The sequence below is a fragment of the Orcinus orca genome, chromosome 13 (genome assembly GCF_937001465.1).
Source record: "Orcinus orca chromosome 13, mOrcOrc1.1, whole genome shotgun sequence".
Lineage (NCBI taxonomy): Eukaryota > Metazoa > Chordata > Mammalia > Artiodactyla > Delphinidae > Orcinus > Orcinus orca.
Window position 1 is genome coordinate 64,132,302 of NC_064571.1, and position 6,613 is coordinate 64,138,914.

Genomic DNA, 6,613 nt, shown 5'->3' on the forward strand with positions numbered 1-6,613 from the left:
ACCCACCTCCTAGAGTAATGGAAATAAAAACAAAAATAAACAAATGGGACCTAATGAAACTTCAAAGCTTTTGCACAGCAAAGGAAACCATAAACAAGACCAAAAGACAACCCTCAGAATGGGAGAAAATATTTGCAAATGAAGTAACCGACAAAGGATTAATCTCCAAAATTTACAAGCAGCTCATGCAGCTCAATAACAAAAAAACAAACAACCCAATCCAAAAATGGGCAGAAGACCTAAATAGACATTTCTCCAAAGAAGATATACAGACTGCCAACAAACACATGAAAGAATGCTCAACATCATTAATCATTAGAGAAATGCAAATCAAAACTACAATGAGATATCATCTCACACCAGTCAGAATGGCCATCATCAAAAAATCTAGAAACAATAAATGCTGGAGAGGGTGTGGAGAAAAGGGAACCCTCTTGCACTGCTGGTGGGAATGTGAATTGGTTCAGCCACTATGGAGAACAGTATGGAGGTTCCTTAAAAAGCTACAAATAGAACTACCATATGACCCAGCAATCCCACTACTGGGCATATACCCTGAGAAAACCGAAATTCAAAAAGAGTCATGTACCAAAATGTTCATTTCAGCTCTATTTACAATAGCCTGGAGATGGAAACAACCTAAGTGCCCATCATCGGATGAATGGATAAAGAAGATGTGGCACATATATACAACGGAATATTACTCAGCCATAAAAAGAGACGAAATTGAGCTATTTGTAATGAGGTGGATAGACCTAGAGTCTGTCATACAGAGTGAAGTAAGTCAGAAAGAAAAAGACAAATACCGTATGCTAACACATATATATGGAATTTAAGAAAAAAAAATGTTATGAAGAACCTAGGGGTAAGGCAGGAATAAAGACGCAGACCTCCTAGAGAACGGACTTGAGGTTATGGGGAGGGGGAAGGGTGAGCTGTGACAGGGCGAGAGAGAGTCATGGACATATACACACTAACAAACGTAGTAAGGTAGATAGCTAGTTGGAAGCAGCTGCATGGCACAGGGATATTGGCTTGGTGCTTTGTGACAGCCTGGAGGGGTGGGATAGGGAGGGTGGGAGGGAGGGAGACGCAAGAGGGAAGAGAGATGGGAACATATGTATATGTATAACTGATTCACTTTGTTATAAAGCAGAAACTAAGACACCATTGTAAAGCAATTATACCCCAATAAAGATGTTAAAAAAAAAAAAAAGATGCTATATAACTGGCAATTCCATGATCAAATATCTTTGCTGGAAAATTGATTATTTCATTTTTTTTAAAGATTTTTTTGATGTGGACCATTTTTAAAGTCTTTATTGAATTTGTTACAGTATTGCTTCTGTTTTATGTTTTGGTGTTTTGGCCCCAAGGCATGTGGGATCTTAGCTCCCCGACCAGGGATTGAGCCTGCACCCCCTGCATTGGAAGGCAAAGTCTTAACCACTGGACCACCAGGGAAGTCCCTGATTATTTCATTTTAAATTGTGTTTTTCTCTGTTCCACTAACTTTGATATAAATAAATCACTTCATATATCTTCCTAATTTTTTAAATTAGTTTTTATTGCAGTATAGTTGCTTTACAATGTTGTGTTAGTTTCTACTGTACAGCAAAATGAATCAGTTATACATATACATATCCCCTCTTCTTTGGATTTCCTTCCCATTTAGATCACCACAGAGCATTGAATAGAATTCCCTGTGCTATACAGTAGGTTCTCATTAGTGACTTATTATATCTTATACATAGTATCAATAGCGTATATATGTCAACCCCAATCTCTCAATTCCTCCCACCCCTCTCCTTTCCCCCTTGGTATGCATACATTTGTTCTCTATGTCTGTGTCTATTTCTGCTTTGCAAATAAGATCATCTATACCATTTGTCTAGATTCTACATATATGCGTTAATATACGATATTTGTTTTTCTCTTCCTGACTTACTTCATTCTGTATGACAGTTTTGTTCCTTTTTATGGCTGAGTAATATTCCACTGTATATATGTACTGCATCTTCTTTATCCATTCCTCTGTTGATGGGCATTTAAGTTGCTTCCATGTCCTAGTTATTGTAAATATTGTTGCAATGAACATTGGGGTGCATGTGTCTTTTTGAATTATGCTTTTCTCTGGGTATATGCCCAGTAATGGGATTGTTCTGTTATTAGTTTTTTAAGGAACCTCTATACTGTTCTCCATAGTGGCTGTATCAATTTACATTCCCACCAACAATGCATGAGGGCTCCCTTTTCTCCACACCCTCTCCAGCATTTATTGTTTGTAGGTTTTTTTTTGACGATGTCCATTCTGACTGGTGTGAGGTGAGACCACATTGTAGTTTTGATTTGCATTTCTCTAATAATTACTGATATTGAGCATCTTTTCATGTGTTTGTTGGCCATCTGTATATCTTCTTTGGAGAAATGTCTATTTAGGGCTTCCACCCTTTTTTGGATTGGGTTGTTTGTTTTTTTTGATATTGAGCAGCATGAGCTATTTGTATATTTTGGAGATTAATCCTTTGTCAGTTGCTTCCTTTGCAAATACTTTCTCCCATTCTGAGGGTTGTATTTTAATCTCATTTATGGTTTCCTTTGCTGTGTAAAAGCTTTTAAGTTTCATTAGGTCCCATTGTTTATTTTTGTTTTTCTTCTCATTACTCTACAAAATGGGTCAAAAAAGATCTTGCTGTAATTTATGTCAAAGCAAGTCCTGCCCATGTTTTCCTCTAAGAGTTTTATAGAGTCTGGCCTTACATTTAGGTCTTTAATCCATTTTGAGTTTATTTTTGTGTATGGTGTTAGGAAGTATTCTAATTACTTTCTTTTACATGTAGCTGTCCAGTTTTTCCAGCACCACTTATTGAAGAGGCTATATTTACTCCATTTTATATTCTGGCCTCCTATTTCATAGATTATGTGACCATAGGTGTCTTGTGACCAAGAAAATGAGTCTGAAAGGTGAGGATTTCAAACAGTAGATTTCTTCCTCCTTCAAACTGCTGACCCCACGATGGTAGGCATCGCACCTTCTGCCTCCTGCTCAGCCTCTGTTCCCGGAGGTGAGCACCTCCAGGTCTTTCACCTGGAGAAGCTGCTGGTCAGGCCCATCTCCTCCTCCACCTGCAATAGTGCTTCAGTGGGAATCAGATTGGACGGCGTGTCCAGGTTCTGGAGGGACAGAAACTCTGACGTATCCATGGCACGTAACGTTTCTGTCTGAGGGTCTGAAGGAGTCACTGCTTGTCTGCTTTGCTCACAGGAAAAGGATGTGGTGGAGGAGGACGACAGGGGGATCGGGGTCGGGGAAAAAGTCTGCGGTGGTAGCTTCAGGCTGGGCTCATCAGGAGGCTGGGTGCTCAGCGCTGGAGCAGGAGGGGAAGGACAGCCCTTCCTCCTGCTGGCTGCCTGCGCCTTGGCGGAGTCCCGGCACGCACACTGACACTGACAGGCCTCCTCTTGTTTGATGATGATCACAGGGACGCTGAGGCCAATCTGCTGTACAGCGCTCCCTGTGCTACTGGCTACTGGTACTGCAGTGGTAAAAAACACCTTCTCAACTTTAGATGTTTGCTGAATTTGTTCTTGGGTGTGTGGTGAGCTGGTGGCACCATTCAGTATCCACTGTAAGTTCTGTTCTCCCGTGACGAGGCTGGGCTGCAGGAGAGCCATGCTCGGAGTCGGGGTGATGGTTATAGTGGGATTACTAGTTAGGACGGAGTTGGCATCCACGGGCAGAGTCTGGACCATGGCCAGCAGGAGCTCAGTAGTACTCTGTGGTTGAGGCGGTGCTGCCATGGCTGACGCCACTGCCGCTGATGACGCCAAAGCCCCAGCGACAACAGAAAGTCCCGGCACAATGTGCTGCGGTGCCTGAGGGTGCAGAAGAAACTCTTGATGATTAGCAGCAAACTGTGTGCTGTGGGGAACAGGCACTTCTGGAGGTTGTAAGAGAGCAGGTGGGTTGCCAAATGCAGCTTGCTGGGAGCCAGTTCCTAGGGAGGGAGCAGGCAGAGGAGTAGACGGTGCTGAGGCTGGTAGTAGAGACCGGGGTGGCTCAGAGATGCCAGGCTGTCTGTTGAGGATCTTCCTGGATTGCTGGGTCAGCTGACTTCTAGAACATTGGTTCAAAAATGATGGCTGGTGAAAGTGTGCTGAAAGTGAGCATTCTGGCCTGTATTGGAATGTTCTTGAAATTCGGAGTCTGTGGACAGAAGGCTTAAATTCCTCAGAGTGAGTGATTTGTATCCTCGGATCCATTGTGATTTAGAAGTGCACTGTATAAATTTCCTTTGTTATCGTGACCTTTCATGTGACTTTTGAGACTGCATTGAGTGCTGTAAGTTTTCTCACAGCCATTACTGGGGCAGACAAAGGGTCTTTCACCAGTATGTGTACGGACGTGAGTTTTGAGGTGGTGGCTTGCTGCAAATGCTTTTCCACAGCCATCATGATCACACCGAAATGGCTTTTCTCCTGTCTGGGTTCGAATGTGCTTCCTCAGATCACTGAGCGTGGTGAAGTACTTGCTGCAGCCTTCAGATTCAGTTAAACGTCTTCCCTGTGTGAAGCCTCTGATGTGTTTTCAGCCTGTACAGCGTGTTGAACGCCTTCTCACAGCCCTGCACTTCGCACTCACTTCGCACCGCACGTGGATCCTGAGGCTGTAGGAGGTGAGGAAGGCCTTGCTGCAGCCCTGCTGATTACTGACAAAGGTGTACTCTCCCTGGTGGGTCTTCTGGTGGGTGCTCAGGTTGCCTGCTGTGCTGTAGGTGCGGGGACAGCCCTCAAAGGTGCACTGGTACCGCTTTACTTCGTTATGTTTCGTTTCTGGACATTCCGACTGCAGTTGTGAGGGTTGCACCTTCAATATTTCTTGGCATGGGCGTGGAACCAGGGTTAAATGAATCTGATCTGGTGAGATAATGTGTTGCACATAACCCTGGGACATTGCTTCATGATCTATTAGATGAAAGCCCTCTTCACCCCCTACTAGAAAAGGCAAGTGTTCTCTGTACTGTCCGTCGTCATCTTCGTCTTTCAAAGTGCCAGGATCCTCGATAAGAACAGTTGTCCTATCATAAACAGTTCCAGATGAGGAAGGCACCAGTCCGTTCTTATACACAAACCTGAGCATCTTGTCATCAGGGGTCAGCTCATCTTCCTCTACCTCAAAGTAGCTGATGCTGTCGTCTGGACTGTGTTCCCCCATGGTTCAGTCGTGCTCAGCCCAATTGTGAGAAATGGAAAGGTAGTGACCTGTCTCCACGGCTCCCGGCAATGGTGGCGGCGGCAGCAGCCTCTCCCCTTCCCAGCGGCACCAAAACTTTCTTTTTTTAAAGTGAATTTTATTTCAAATGGCTTACATTACTTACCATACAGTAGATAGGCAATTAGTCCAAAGGAATCTCTTTTCTAATTTCATTTCCTTCAAGAGGACTTTTCTCCACCATTTCACCTTCTTGACTTTCCTGTCCTTGTATTGATGGGGTAGTATATTTCCATTACCTTTGCAATCTTTTTTCATTCCCCTTACAACTGAATTTAATTTAGTCTGCCATTCTAGACATGAAGTGTTGATCCAACTGAGTTATTTAAACTCAAAAAGGTACAGGATTTTTATAACTCCAATTCAAGTTTTATATGTGACAAGTTTGTCAAAGATGGAAGCCCAAGATTATTTTTAAAAGAGGAAATGATTCTCTTGTGTTTGTGACTTTGGATAATGCATATAGCAGAACTGATAACCACCCTTACCCCTGATGCCTATGATCTCCCAGACCATCTAGCATCTGTTAATCTATTGAAATTTACCATACATTTTTCCTTTCATCTTAACCTTACATTAAATATTTCCTGCAATGTAGATATCTGAGCCACTTAAAAACAAATAGTTTATTAAAAATTACATGGTATATAGGTTATTTTAGCACAGAGAGCACATTTTTTACCACCACATCTGTTACTTACATGATTCACTATCTAAGCAATGTGTGTATCTCTATGGTAAGGATGTGAGAATATGATTACAACCAAGCAATATAGGAGGTTATTTTCCTTATGTCATATGAGAAATTATAGGAGTCTAGACTAAGTAAGGGGCAGAGGAAATGTATAAAACACACATGATTAAAGAGACCAAAGCTGTAGAGATCAACAAGATTTGATGATCTATTAGAAGGGGCAAAGTAGAGGATAGTGCTGTTAAGGAAATAAACACAAATTTGCCTTCGGTGACTAAATCTAGTCATGATGTCACTTTAAAAACTAAACACGTTGAAGGGGCTAGATTTGTTATTGTATTCTGTTGGATTGATTGATTTAATTATTTCCATTTTGCATATATGAAACATGAAAGGAGATCTCTGGTAGGCTGTTGGAGATATAGATCTGGATTACAAAAGAGATAGGACTACTATTCATTAGCAAACACGTAGTAGTCGAAGAGTGGATAGGGTTGTTTGGGAAGCTGTGGATGCAAAAGAGCAGAGGGCTTAGGACACAAGTTCAAAAAAATAACCCAGAAACTAAACAATAACTAGAAAAGTTAAGAAAGTAAGGAAAATGGTGCCACAAAATCTGATGGAAGGGGAAAATAAAATAAGGTCTA

The 6,613-nt window shown here is 41.9% G+C and overlaps 1 pseudogene; it reads right to left on the minus strand.

The window, feature by feature from the left end:
- Window positions 1-3,084: 3,084 nt before the first annotated feature.
- Window positions 3,085-5,320, minus strand: LOC101290119 (metal regulatory transcription factor 1-like; annotated as a pseudogene).
- Between the last annotated feature and the right edge of the window lie 1,293 nt (window positions 5,321-6,613).